A 14,971-nucleotide genomic window follows, 5' to 3' on the forward strand; every position below is an offset into this window, starting at 1 on the left:
GGTAGTTTAGCTTCACGATTAGTCAGCCCTTGCTTACACACCCTGTGTGTCTCTTCTCTATCGTTGCATGTATATACGCGTTCGAGTCCCTCTTCTTTCATGAGTCACTGACGGAAATTACGATCGATCGAACAGCAACGAACAAACGAATAGAAGTAATGTTGCGTCCTGGCCGTTTCTACTAGGAATCCTCGTCGTGTCAGTCTTATCGTAAACGCGTTTAGAACCCCGATGACGCTGGATGACGGAACGTCTTTGTCGAAATTTATTCTCACCACGTGTCCTACCATCGCTGATCTTGTTAGCCTCTACGAGGATAGTGTCGATAGTCTTTTGTATACGTGAACGGAGATAAAATTTCCACGAAATCTTGGTTCCATGAGAAAAGTAGTTACTTTTTAAGGAAATTCCACTCTCTTCTTTTCGGTCTACTTTACTAAATAACAAACTTCTACGACGTAAGAGTAGTTCTACCAGAACAGATTAGAAGTTTCTTTGCCAGTATTACGCCCTCCTTCGTTTCGCCTCTATATTCGTCTTTTTCTTTTTTATCGGCTAACTTACCCGTTTACATTTATTCCTTACACGCGCATTCGAAAAAACGGTACCGTTAGATTCGCGGTGTCATCAAAATCATTCCTATTTCGTTCCGAGGGTAACTGTACGATACCTGGTTGATCTTTCATCAATTTTCGTCAACGTAGTTTCAGCGAAAGAGAATTTTTCATGTTTCGTCGAGCGTACGTCCGCGAAGCACGTTGTTTTCCCTAGAATCTTCTTGAAGGAAAACGATGGACATTCTTGAGGAATCCCGTCTGCCGTGCAATGCGCGTCCTTTTCCTTTAAATTTTTTCTTTCCTGGAACGATGATAAAACGAACGAGCGGTTACTGAATATTTACACGAAAGTCCGTCGCATCGATCGAAACTACAATGGCTCTCTTAACTTTTTTTCTCCATTCCCCTCTGTCTGGGGATTAGGATCAGGAGAATTAATTATACCGAGAGAAAATTATCGTTAATAACTGTATCGAGTTTATACTCTATAGTTACTCTATACACTCTCTGTTTGCTCTTTAAATTAAGACGGCTTTCTCAATATTTCGTTACTTTTACCAGTTTCCATTATCGAATCTATAATATTTTATTTCCTTACTATTTTTCTCATGTGTTTTATTTAATTTTATTTTTATTTAATTCTCATACTGTTTGTATCATAGTTTCTGAATTATCTTTCTAATTAATACTGTTCTATTATTTAACAATTATCCGACATATATAATGGAGTAATTACTCGCAATCAAACGATTAGAAGGAACGTTAATCCACTATTGCAACATCAATCTTTCTACATATGTATCTCCTTCTTTCAATTCTTTCAACTCTGCGTGGCTTCTATGTTATGTAAATATAGATATCTGATAATTTATGCACACTCGCACATATCCATGCAGTTATATAGGCTCGAACAGTTGCATCGTTCTTCTAAATCTTTCCTATGAAAATATCAATTGAACGTGTAACTGTAATCTTGTACAAAACTACTTATAATTAAGTAATTTGACTATATATCAGTATGTACTTGTATAAATTTCACCAATACAAATTAACGACGTTTCCAATATAATTGCAACTTATCGAATTTCTGCATGATATTACATTTTTATCGTCATTCGGTTGAGAATAGGAACATGACATCCGAACATGTAGAAACAAAGTTTTCTCGTATGCCAAGTTAATTCGTATATTAACGTGCCAATATAGCGTAGCCAATTTTCAATGTCCACCTTCGATTTACGAGTATCTGTCATTGTTACGTCGAAGAAACATTCGTTCCGAATATTATTGCCATTCGCATTGGTACATAAAACACGCGCGGTATATTGCGCGTCGTCCTAATCGCGAAACAATTTTCCTAAGTGTCACGCCGACTAGACGCTAATTCGAAATTAATAAATTAAATAAAATTAATTCGAGATTTTTAAACATTACGAAGTATAAAATACTTTCTTTCTCTCTTTTATATTTCTATTATTATAGCTCAAACTTTCTCTGCTCTCTTGAAGTGTATCGAATCTAATAAGATAATTTAACAATATGAAAAATGTAAATCCGAAAAGGATTTTCCTAAGTGCCGACCAGATAGCAGGAAATCAATGCGGAATAACATCACACACATGCACATGTCTGGCGCGTATCCAGATGCGTTTACCGATGAGACATTTTTCTGCATAGAAGAACAGCTGGGATACGATTACACGATGGGCATGGAGAACCATCAGTCGCTGTATTTTATTTTCGACGCTACAATATTGCGTCGTATCGAAACTATGGTATTGGATTCGATGTTTCTCAAATCGATTATTTATTGGTTTTCTTTTCCGCTTCTCGTAAATGATAATCTCGTAAAAATGTTGTTGGAAATATTGGTAAACTTAAAATTCCGATATTTTGTCGTCCCCGTTTATTAAAGATTCGATATATCGTAAATTTTTATTAACGTTGATTCATATTGCATATATCATATTCAGACATTATTATGTTGTTATTAGATATTCTCTTTTAATTCATCGATTTTGTTTCTGCTTTCACCTCGAACAATTTCAACACATACACCACGTCTTTCCCGGTATCAGAGAGGCCATGGAACAAGTTCCACGGGTAATGAGCCAAGAAGATGATAAATATAAAGATCTGTCGCCTAAGAGATTCCGATCGTACGTGACCTCTACTAGTTCCGCGGCCGGTCCAAAGCCTTTCATCGGTTCCAGATTGCTTCTTGTTCCAGTAGATATTCAAAGAGGAACCATGACCAGTCTCAACGTCGATTCTTTCAATTTCAATGCAGTTGGTGATGGTGGTGGTGATCTTCGTCGGACGACGTCTGCCGTTCAACGTTTGCACGTTACAGCAACAAGCTGCGATCAACCCTCGAAAAATAGCTGGGCAGCAGCTTTATTCATGCGCATAATTTCTTGCAGACAGGTTACCGCAGGGGCTACGCGGCATTTAATATAAATCGAAAGAAGGATTGCCGGCGTCTCCTCTCTAGTTCTTTACGATAAGACCGGTTTTGGCGCTACTCCAGCCACGGATCCATCTTATCTTTTTCCTAACGACGTTGACAAGATTCGCTAGAAGTAGGTATTAAGCTGCTTTGCCGGATATACTCTATAAATTCGAAAGACGCGGACTCGAGACGGCATCCGGCGTCAATCTTTTGTCGCCAATGAAATAGATCGTCGATTTAACAGCCATGCACGAATATTGACTACACCTATTCGAAGCGGTAGTTTAGTCTAAGACTAAGGATGGGATATTTAACGATGCAATGCACAAAAGCGTGCGATTTCGCTATTAGAAATATAAGGCTATCGGTCTAGTTGGTCAATATCGCTTCTATTGCTGGCCAAAATTGATCGAGTATGTGCTTGTCGAAATTTTTCCTATATGTAGTGGATCGTATATAAATGTAAGGAATATTAAATCCGATTTGTAGACCATGGAAATACTTTAAAGGTAATTTTTTTGTACGGGGCGTTTCTATCTCGAACGTTTACTTTGCAACTTTAAGTTTTCCTTGATTTGTTCGCGTTAGTCGTGGTTAGTTCGGGCGCTCCTCAGTCAAGAGTCTCATCGATATTTCAGAGAAAGTTAAAGATATCTTGTTCACGAAGTGCCGTGTCGTTAAACGGAGTATTTGTTTGGAAAGAAGTTTGACGAACTGGTTCTTTCCGTAAAGGTGCGTTACTGGAAATCGAGATGTGTCGTGAAGATGTTGATTTTATCTGTGATGTACTGCTATCTTCGTTAAATTACTCAACGAGTGTTTGTACAGTACCTATTTGTCTTGCGAGATATATTTTTTTGGTTTCAGATTCAGTTATGATTTTCTCAACATTTCCAAGATGTTTCTTGAGACGATTGGATTTTCGGATTCGTTGACCTCGTCGTGTAAAGCTTAAATCCCATCCGAGAACTCGTGAAAATTAAAATATAAATTTAGTCATCGAATATATGTATGTGTCGATGCAAAACTGTGAAAGTGATAAATTATTATAAACGTGTTGTGCACGATATTTATCTAAATTGTATAGGAAAAACTCTAGTGTAAACTGTAAGTAGACAGATAACGTACTTCATAAATAAAATTTAATCAAAATTTATACGAAACAACGATTCGATCATTCACAAAATTGAGTCGCATATGCTGTTTCGTTTACCAGAGTCCATTGCACGTATGTGTATTTCCTACGCAGATTTCGAAAAGGCGGTCTTTCGAGGTCTTTGATAGGTCACCGGAAAAGAAGATAGAGAGGCTATGACCAACAACGTACATCTTTCAAATGGCGATGTAAGAGAAAGCGAATCTGCATAGTGCACGGAGAAGAAATATCTCTGAAATTGATTTGTCGGGAGAAGCTATACATTCTAAAACAATTCTAGAACGGTGAAAGATTCGAAAAGACTAACTGTACTCGTTATTCTTTGACCTAAGAATTTTCTAATTTTGTAAAATGTACATATTTCGTCTACACATGTTTCATGCGATTTATTAATTTTTTAGAAATTGATAGGCCTTATCTTTTAAAAAATCGACGCAACGTTAAATCTTTGTGAAAAGTTCGCTCGTTTCGTGCGTTTAAAACTGTATCAGTACCTATAGTTAATAAAATTCGTCTGCGCGCAATTGCATTCGTAGAGGCGAAGGTGAGCCAGAATATTGGTCACAGATGCAGCAGCAGACTGTTCTACCTGACCTATTAGACCTATTAGACCTTTACCAGGCTAGACGCCAGAAAGGTTACACAATTAGGAAATGGCTAGCGTCCAGAACTCTATATACTCTTCCAGAGTAACCCACCTACACCTCCTTTCACACTGTATTTCCCTTCTTGTAGCTTGCCCGTTGTAATCTTTCTTTACGAGAGTCTTGCTGTGAAAATCGAATGTTTCCCGGTGCAATTTTTATTTCAACGAGTGCTATCTCAATAAACTAAGGACCTAAAGCATTACTCGTGATTTCCGACAGCAAGAGTAAACACGATTCTCGATATAATTATATTTCATTGTTACAATATCTTTTAAATTTCGTTTCAACTTTATGGCGAAATTTATTTAAACGTACGAATATGACATGAAATTCTTCTGTAGGGATAGAGCTCGATCATATACTAGTATCTTTAGAAAAGAGTTTCCTTTAAACGAACAAAGTTACACGATCATGTAAAGCCATACCGATCGTTTGTTTCAGGAGATTTTGGATAAACTTCGAAGTTGATCGTTGGATTTCGACCAATTTCCGTCTAAAAAGTCGATTAAATTCTTAAGCGACGCCTATGTAGCGATTTATTGGTTCATTGGAGGACGTTGTTAGGAATCGGTGAAATGCATCGTTCGAGACCGGTTGGCTTACAATTACGTTGTCGTGTAACCATGTATTTATTGGCGGCGCTTCATTGAAATCAAGTTTTCGTTTGATCTTTGGCCAGACACGCGTCCAAACCTCGTGAAATGCCGCACAGCGTCGATTACAAAATTCTAAAATTAACCGTCGATTCGACGGTTACAATATACACGTAAATATAGAACGCATGTGGGGACGCTAGATAAAATCTTTAATCGAATTTATTAGGTCAAAGTGCAATCACGATAGAAGAGCAGCGAATCTGAAAAAATCGACGCTTTCCAGATATCCGCAAACGTTAATTCTAAAAGTAAACTATTTCCTAGAATAAGAGTATTGGAATTAGACCGAGTGTTCACGCATTTATTAAGAGCTTAAAGCGTGTGTAAGTGAAAAAATGTATGAACAAGACTTGTTCACAGTTGTGTAATTGATTTCTACTTCAAACTTTCTATAATATTTCAAGCCGATTTCACGAACAATGAAAAATTTATTTTTCTCAGTATAGCGAGAAATATTAAATTTTATTCGTTCGATACAATGTCCTCTTATTTATTACTGTTCTTTCCTTTTTTAAGCGTCGCTAAGATATAACCCATATTATTGTACGTACCGTGCATGGTATTGCACGCTCGTGTCATGCAATTCGAGCTTAATTAGCTCCGTGAAAATTAATATAAATGTGGCAGCGAGGTTATTAAATTGCAAAGAGTGTATTAAAGTTTAAAGAACGTTCACGCGGTTTGCTTACCTAATTCCCTGCGCATTAAACTAGCGGTAATTGATTTAATTAAAAAAGCTGGATAAGTCTGAATCGAACCGACGCGATGACTGCGTAAAATTAATTGGATGCTAGACGTTCGTTATAAATTGGCCGTAGCCGAGAAAATTCGCCGCGTTAGCCGCGCCTCGAGTAAAAGTCGTAAACGTAAGAACGTAGTTTTTCTCGGTGTAGGAATGTGTTCGAGCTCGCAAATTGTCAAACTAGTCGTCTTTCGCATCCGGAAATATCGGATAAAGAAGATTTCAAAGGAGAAAGTAGAATAGTTTGTTCGTTCGGTCGATGCTTCGAATTTTCAACTGCGACGCTAATGAAAGACCGAAGGAACTATAAAATTGATTTTAACCTCTGTTAATCGGATATGATTCTTTCAGACATGACTTTGAAAAATTTTACATTAATCGGAATTTTATTTCCACTTAATTACCGGTACGTTATTATATTATATGTACGACGTATATTATTCTAAACTGTCATAATGTAGAAAATAAAAGCCGGCCAATTGTATCAATGCTTTCGTTTTATCGGAGCTTTTAAAATACGCTACTACGTAAAATATAAAGAGAACTCACGAATGGTGGCTTCTGTTTCGTGCAAAAAGAAAAAAAAGAAATAGAAAGGAAAAAAATTCGCCTCTTTAAACGAAACAACATCATTCCCCTGCTGAAACATAACGGTCAAAATACGTGCCTCCTGCATACAATTCACCGATGAATAATCCATGGAACCATCAAACGAAGCGTGACCTCGGACTCAACGATAGTAACGTGTACAGTATGCAGTGTACACGCAAAATACAACTAAAGAATCTAGCAAAAAAGCTACGTATAAAGATATCAGCGAAATTATCTCGTATCTCTCTACCGCGATGTCAAATTTTTGCTACGATATTCGCAGAATCGTCATGACGCGAATCGACTATAAATTATTCGTCCTAAATAACTATAAATTTTCGACGCATGGATGTTTTCTTAGTAATTCCCGTTCTAATAAATAGGAAAAAATTATTTATCTGGAACATTGTACAGCCGCATCAACGATTGGTCACGCGGAGCATCGCGCTGCCATATTTTCATAAACTACTCGACGTACCCGGTGCCTGCACATCTTTTCCTTCCCATAGCGATGAAACTTCCGAAGCGGGAGCCACGGTTCTCCGGCATCGTGCAAAATATTTCAACGACGTAACGTATAGATCGAATGGGAGAATTTTACGTAGGAGGATTTAACGATTTTACATATCGTCTTTTATTCGCTGGACACGCTGTGCGTGTATGCGTGCGTACGTTTCCCCCAGGGCAGCTCGCATTCGCACGTGGCGTAAAACGGACCCTGAACGAAGAAAAGCCATTCGGGTTGCCAGGGCCGAAACACAACGTACGTATACATGTACATACAGAGGAGATAAGAAAAAAACACGCAAGAGAAAACGGAAAAAGTATAATTCGTCTTCTTGGTGGACGATCGATCGTGCAAGTGCGAAAGTCGTTTGTAAAAATAAGTCTGCGAGACTAAATACAGGAATTACTGGAGTGAGTAACTCTATCGTGCAAGTTACGTTCGATTTACTTAAATCGGCGTAACAATTACGATCGCACGAATCTCTCGCTGTCTATTTTATTAAAAAGAAAAATAGCAGTTACGTAAGCGAAACATCAGAGATTTGGATAAAGTGTCATCGTACGTACAGCTCGGAACGATGTTGTATATTTCGTGCGATACCGTAATTTGCATCTTACGAGAAGCCGTTGGAAAACGGAGAACGATCGAACGCGAGCCTATATCCACCAAAATGAAACTCGACACGTGCATCAAATCGGCTATTCGGCAGGGCTACGGCGGAATTAAATAACGCTTAAATTATACTCGAGCTCCGTTTCCACCAGCGAATTATCGAAAAAAGAAGAAAACGCGTTGAAACGGGTTCGCGCGGACTATAGGCTTTGGTGGGACGATACGTTCTCGGTCTCGGTCTTCGTTGCAATAGCAATCTTCTAAGCTTTCCAAACGAAAGAACATCGTAATGTTCGTGTTTTCGAGATTCTAATGAAATTTAACGTAGTCGAACGGAGTCCGGAATACTACGTTTTCTAATAAGCGTGCCTAAAAATTCATAGCATTTTTCTTCGATCTGTTTACGAGGAATCTATTTATCGCGAAACGAGCAATAATAATTTTCGATGGGTAAAATACGCCGCCTCGGGGAAAAATCCATTAGAGAAGGGAAACTCTCTGTTACCAGAATTCAGCCGCAACGTAGTATAGAGCGGCGTGTCACTTTCGAAATTCCGCTGGTTGGTCCGAGCGATGACACACGGCATCGTCTATTCGGGTTTCGACGATCGTACATCGCGGAGCGATTACTCGAATATTCGCCGGTCGGCGGACTCGGCGTGCCTCGCATAATCGCTAGGTTATGCACGTTAAGAAGGATGTGCGAGTTAACTTAGCTCGTTGCATTAGCGGAGATGAACTCATTCCGCCTATTTCTCTCTGTCCTGCCTCAGCCTTCGCCTCTTGCTCCCCGTGCTTCTCCTGTAACGCGTTCACGACCGTATTACACCTACGTAACTCACACGAATACATAAAATAACTCGACTAGTATCTCCGATGGTTTAAGTCGACCGTTGTTTTTCATCTTTAGACCCGTCTCCGTACGTTTCTCTGCGTTTCTTCGCGAGCGTTCTCCCCGCTTCCACGTTTCGCCGCCTACGTTCCTCCCTCGCTCCATTTATGACGGACTCGACGAACCTTGAAAATCACGTCTCGCAAGACGTTTACCAAAGTTCCGGAGACGAGTACCGTGGATACCGGTGGGAGCCACGGCACGGTCCATTCCCGCCCGCGATCAACCTATCGAAAGAGCGATGAGTCAACCACGGCAGACGTACGGTGGACGTACGGTGGACGTACGGTGGACGTACGGTGGACGTACGGGAGACGTAGGTTCGGTCGAGATCGGGCCAAACGATATCTACAGTACCTGTGTAAGCGAAATTACAATGTAAGGAAATAACGATTACGGTCTAAGTACGGTATAGCACAAGGAAGACTAATACGATTAGTTTAGGTAAAACGTCGTCGAGCATTCGACGCTTATGCTTGTATCGCGCGAAGGAAGTAAGATCTCGTGTACAGAGCTCCATCTGTGCGATCCAACGGAAATTATGTCTGAAAGTTTAGCATAACTCGACGCGGAAAATTTGTCGATATATATATATTCTCCCTCGAGTAATATTTATTACTATGCAGGAACGAATGCAAAGTCAAATCCTCTTATCCGACTTTCGTTTCTAAATCTTTAAACGACTACTTAATTATTCGTCGATTACGATATTTCGATCGTAGACGAGCTACAGGATTTTACGATATCGTTATATTACATTCGTAAATACCATTCGACTCGCGTTCGATCGTATGTAACTTCTTATATACCATACGCTCAAAATAGTATGCAACATAAAATAATTACGTAACAAGATGTCGGACTGCAAACTACAAATTAAGAAACTGATCTGCTCGCCAGCGCGTCTAAGGAAAGTCTCGTGTCTCGGAGTAGTCTTCGTTAAATCATGCAACTTCCGCTTCCACAAATTTTCCCCAGTTTCCCTTAGAAAGAAAGTAAAGTAACTCGACCCAGTTTCTAAAATCAACCCCTATATATCAAACTGAAACGGTTAGCACATCTTCAAAGTACCGCTTAAAAAAGATAGATAAACGAGAAGAAGAAGAAAACACGTTTCATCTACGCTATCGCGTATAATTTAGTCCGTGACGGCAAGTTGTACGATTTCATTCTTTCGTTTTTACTATTTCCAACAATTCATTTATATCTTCGACCGGCGATCTTTTCCCTGTAAAGAATCGAGTCTATCGGCCCTTTAAAAGTTACGTAACCTTTTCCAATCTCGAAGCAAATACAATAATCTATCCTAAAATGTTTGCGTTGCATCGATCAAAGAGAATTTCCAGAACATAAGAAACGCGTAGCCATCGCGACGAAAGAAAGATCGATATAACGTAGCAGAATGGGATGCTTTTAACGCAGCTACAAATTAATATTTCTCCTGGGTCATAAAGTTGATTTTGGACGACGGCCACGAGTCGCCTATTCTTCCATTCTCGTGTCAAGACGCGCTTTCGATCTTTCTGCCTTTCCACGAGCTTTGTTCGATAGACGAGTGGGCCATTCGTCGGATCGGTTAATGCTTCTTTCCACCAGCGACGTTAAATTTTTCGTTCGGTCTGGTATTTTCGTTGGTTCGGCTGGCAACGAGTCACGAGCGCGAACGAACGAACAAACGAATCCGCAAAGATCGCCCGGTTCAAAATGCATTACAAGCATTAATACTGGAACAGGCAGACGGCCATAGAACGCTCTGCGCAACTTTAAGCCAAATTTCCTACCAACACCGAGATACGACGAATCAGCCGAGCCCTTCTTTCTTCGAAATAGAGTCTTTTCGAAATAAAATCTTTCCGATCGATCAGTCGTTGCTGCGTTGATTCGGTTTAAGGGTTTTTTTTATAGAAAGTACGTGTTGGGACGAATCGTGATCGATGTTGAAGATTTCCTGTCTTCTGGGGAAAATTTTGAATTAAAATTTCACTCTCGCCGAAGCGAAATTTTACCGTACAAATTTGTCATTTCTTATTTGAAGATGGAAATTTCTAATTGCTCTAGATTTATAGAGACTCGTTACGTAAAGACGTTTGATATTTTATCAAAGCTACCTATCTAGACACTGCGCAGCACTTTGCCGCTAATGAGAAGATTATTATTTTTATAATTTTCTGTCTTTCTCGAGTGATCGAATTACTATACGGATAATATTACAAGATATTTAAAGCAGGTGTACATCGTAATTTGTTAAATTTTCTACGGCACGCGGAAGCTTTGATTTTTCATTTTTACGCTAGATAGGAAAACGTCGTAAAAACCTGGTAACGTTCGCCTAGTTTATGGTATACGATTATATAGGTATTACACGCGGAGGGAAGCCCGAGACGCAGTAATATAATGATTTCGCGAGCAACATGGAGAATCGTTGGTTTCGTGACTGCAGCTTTTCGTTCGTGACTCGTTCGTGACTCGTTCGTAACCGGGATTGGAACCTGACCTCGCCGAGTTAACCATTGCGTTAACGTTCGAACGGTAGCCCGCAGCAAGTGCGAGAAGAAAGCAAGGAGAGAGCGTTCGCAGAGAGCGAAACGCAGTTTTGAAAATACACAATTTCCTCGATTATCGGTCGCTTCTGCGTAGACTATCGAGACAATTACTTACTTTCCCAGAGCCTGTTCGTTTCACGTTCTTCCGTTCTTTTCCTCCGAGAACCGTATCGTCGGAACTGTATCAAGGGCAGAGTTAAAACGCGATTGAACTTAGCGTCGGTTCGACCGTTCCGATTTAGTCGCTTGCACTTACCGACGACTTACTGAATTTTTTAGAGTACGTGTACGAGCAGCGAACGCGGACTCTAATTAAAGTAACTAGGAAGACACGGTGGCAAGAAATCGGAGAAATGTTTACGAACTTTGCTAACTTCGGCAAAAGTTCCCTCGTTGGACTCGGATAAATTTCCGACGATCGCCGGTCGAACGACGCGTTTTAAATAGCCGGTTACGAGTTCAAGTATCGCTTGAGACGTTATTCGAAGATCGTTGACGAGTTAATTCACCGTTGAGGTATCTGGATACGCGTAATAAAATAAAAAGTTCTACGCTGCTTTATAAAAAATTGAATTTTCTGTGCGTCTTGCCAGGAACGCCAAACACGTTCCGATTCCTTCCATTCTCTCTTACGTTCTTCCCTTTCTTTTATCTTTCCTTCCGACTCTACGCTCGCGTACATCGCGTACTATCGATTCTTTCTCTCGACGTTTCGTTAGCTCGTAAAGACGAGAGAACGTAAAATTTGTTTAGCCTGATTTAAAGTGTCGCTTAACCCGCCCCTTATCCTTTCTAAACGGCCGTACGAAGATTTGTTGCTTAGCAGCCACTCTGTTAACTGCGAGCTCCTGCGACAACGACGGAGTCGCATAAGCAATAACGGGAACATGGGTATCGCGCAGTCAATTTGGCCTGTGTACTACGTTTAAGAAAGACTTTTATGCTGCCTGAAACGATATCGGGAAATTTATTCGCACCGAGAATTGCTTGCATCGTGCGTCGATCGATATGCACGCGCGTGCACGCGTCTCTGCCTCCTATTCGTCGCTCTTTTGCCTTCCAATTTTACGTCAGATCCCGCCGACCGCTCGTTAGATCATCGAACGACGACGATTACGCGTACAAATTTTATTTTCAATGCTTGCGATTTAGCAGCTTTCTTTCTGTATCGACGAGTGATTTTCCATCGAATTGATTTTCTATAACATATAACGTAACATATACGTATACGTATATTTTTGCAACCTAGCCGGCCACATTAATCAAATTTAACTATCGATCGACAACAATGACGAGCTAATCGGCAACGCGATATCGAACAACCGGTTTAAACTTCAACGTGCAAGCTTTAAAAGACGATGCAGACGTTTTGTACTTTGTACGAGGCAAGCCTCGACTTTTTATGCTTATCAGGTTCTACTAGACGACCAGCGTAGTCGTGAAGGAGGACGATGAAGCTAATCCCTCGGGCTCTTGTCGAACTCTCAGACGTCGGGCAATCAAGTGCGTGCAAACTTCCGGCTAATCTCGGTTAGGTACTTACTTATCTACTTTAAACGCGTCCTGCGAACACACGAGAACGAGCCCTCTCTGCAATCCCGCGCGTGTCACCGTATAATTAAATATTTGTAAACAGAAGAAAGGGATTCCTCGACACGAGTTGGCCCAAGTTGCCGGTTAATTAGGGAGACAATGAACTTAATCGCATTGCGCGAGGTTCGTCGCAACCTGTGTTCGACCAGGGTGCAAAGACTGAAGGGGCGACGGCAGATAGAGAGAGGGAGAGAGAGAGAGAGAGAGAGATTCCTCGCTTTGGCATTTCCAAGTCGTGACACCCTAATCCTTCGAGAAAAGTGCAGCGTGTTTTTGACAACGTCTATTGGAAACTTCGAATATTGCCGGATTTCGTCGTTTCGTTTATATCGGAACCGTTGATTAACAAAACTAGAAAAGATATAATTTTTGAAATTTTATTTCAGAGATAACTTCAAGAAATACTCGTTCGAACAAAATATATTTCACTAAAATAAAATGTCTTGAACAAACGATGCGCTAGTCCGATCTGTAGCGATACTTTTATTAGCAATGACCATGCGCGGATGAAGTCAAACAACCGGGTGGAAAATTCTACCAACTTCGTAACCCTTTTCCCATCTCCTACTATCGAAAACGCGATAAAAGAGGCGCGAGCCGAAGGGGGTGTGATCGCAGCTAGAGACCGAACGATACGACCGGATTCAATGTGTTCGTTAATCCGTTCCGCTTAATGCAACGACGAGGGAATGCAGGATCCTGGTACACCGAACCAGAAGGGGGTTGAAGCCTCGCTTTCCCGTCGACACTGACCGCTGGGGGTAATTACCGTGCCCGATGAAAAGCTCTCACGCTCAAACCCTTTCGAACGACCGGAACGCGATCGCCGGACGTCCATCTCCACCCTTAAGGTAACCCGTGTGTACGAAGCCGAGTGTTCAGCGTCAATAACCGGTCATTTTTCTACAACGATCTCGACGCGTAGCTTCCAACTTCGTTTCCTTCCCTCTTCGTTCGGTCCAGCGGTGTTTCGTTGCAAGACGCATAAGAGTAAACTGGGTTCCTTTAATAACGATCCATAATACTGGTCTCGTTCGAATCATGGAACGAGGTCAAGCGAGGCAACCGCTACGAAATAATATACGGATGCATCAATTTTTTCGATAAACCGTTCTTTCCGTTTCCAGTCTTTCCGACAAGTATCCTTATCCTACTTTGTTTTTCCTACACGCCAATTAATATTGCCCGGTTTATTGGAACAAAGTACTATTCGTTTACACGCTAAGGAATGCAACGATCGTTCGATATAGTTAATATATTTATCGATAGCGTTGTTGGATCATAGCTGTGTTGCAAACCCATTTCGTTCGTTAGCGCTTCCACCTTTTTCGAAATAGACCGATAAAAATTCTACGTAAGGATAAAAAAGACACCGCTGGAAACAGCTGTGACGTAGAGTGTAAAGATCTAAGACAGGGTCTAATTAGAGCGTGGAAGCCAGTGACGATGTTTAAAATTCATGCGCCCATTGACCCTAGAGTAGGTTCAAAGAGCGGAACCTACGTAGTACAGTGATTACTTGTGTCAAGAGCTGTCACGAAGACAATGTATAAGGCAGGCATACGCAATAACTAGAGGCGCATGGCTCGGCATAATCAAACCTAATCACGTCCACGCCTTACTAATTTTAATAAGTTTCATCATAATTTGCTTTCGACTATTCATCTCCTTGCTCGAATAACCGAAACGTAATCGATCCCTCTGTAGCGATCCTGCTATAACAAGTGCACGCTACGTTAACCGTTACTCGCATATGCGAAATTTCGAGTAATTTAATAACGAAAATATCTACCAAGTTAAATATTCTTCGTATAAATTTCAAGAAGTTGCGAAAAAATATTTAACACGGTACACGCAGCTTCTAATTGCCAAACATCCAGAATCTAGAATCTAGAAGCTATTGTTAATGGCATTTAGTACTAACAGCAATCGCTACTAATGTTGTAATCTTATTCTATAGCGAATCGGTAACGTTGGAAGCGATAATCCAACGGTAAGAAAGTTCGCTCTCCTAAGATACGT

This window comes from Bombus impatiens, unplaced genomic scaffold (assembly GCF_000188095.3).
Source record: "Bombus impatiens unplaced genomic scaffold, BIMP_2.2 scf_1080, whole genome shotgun sequence".
NCBI lineage: Eukaryota > Metazoa > Arthropoda > Insecta > Hymenoptera > Apidae > Bombus > Bombus impatiens.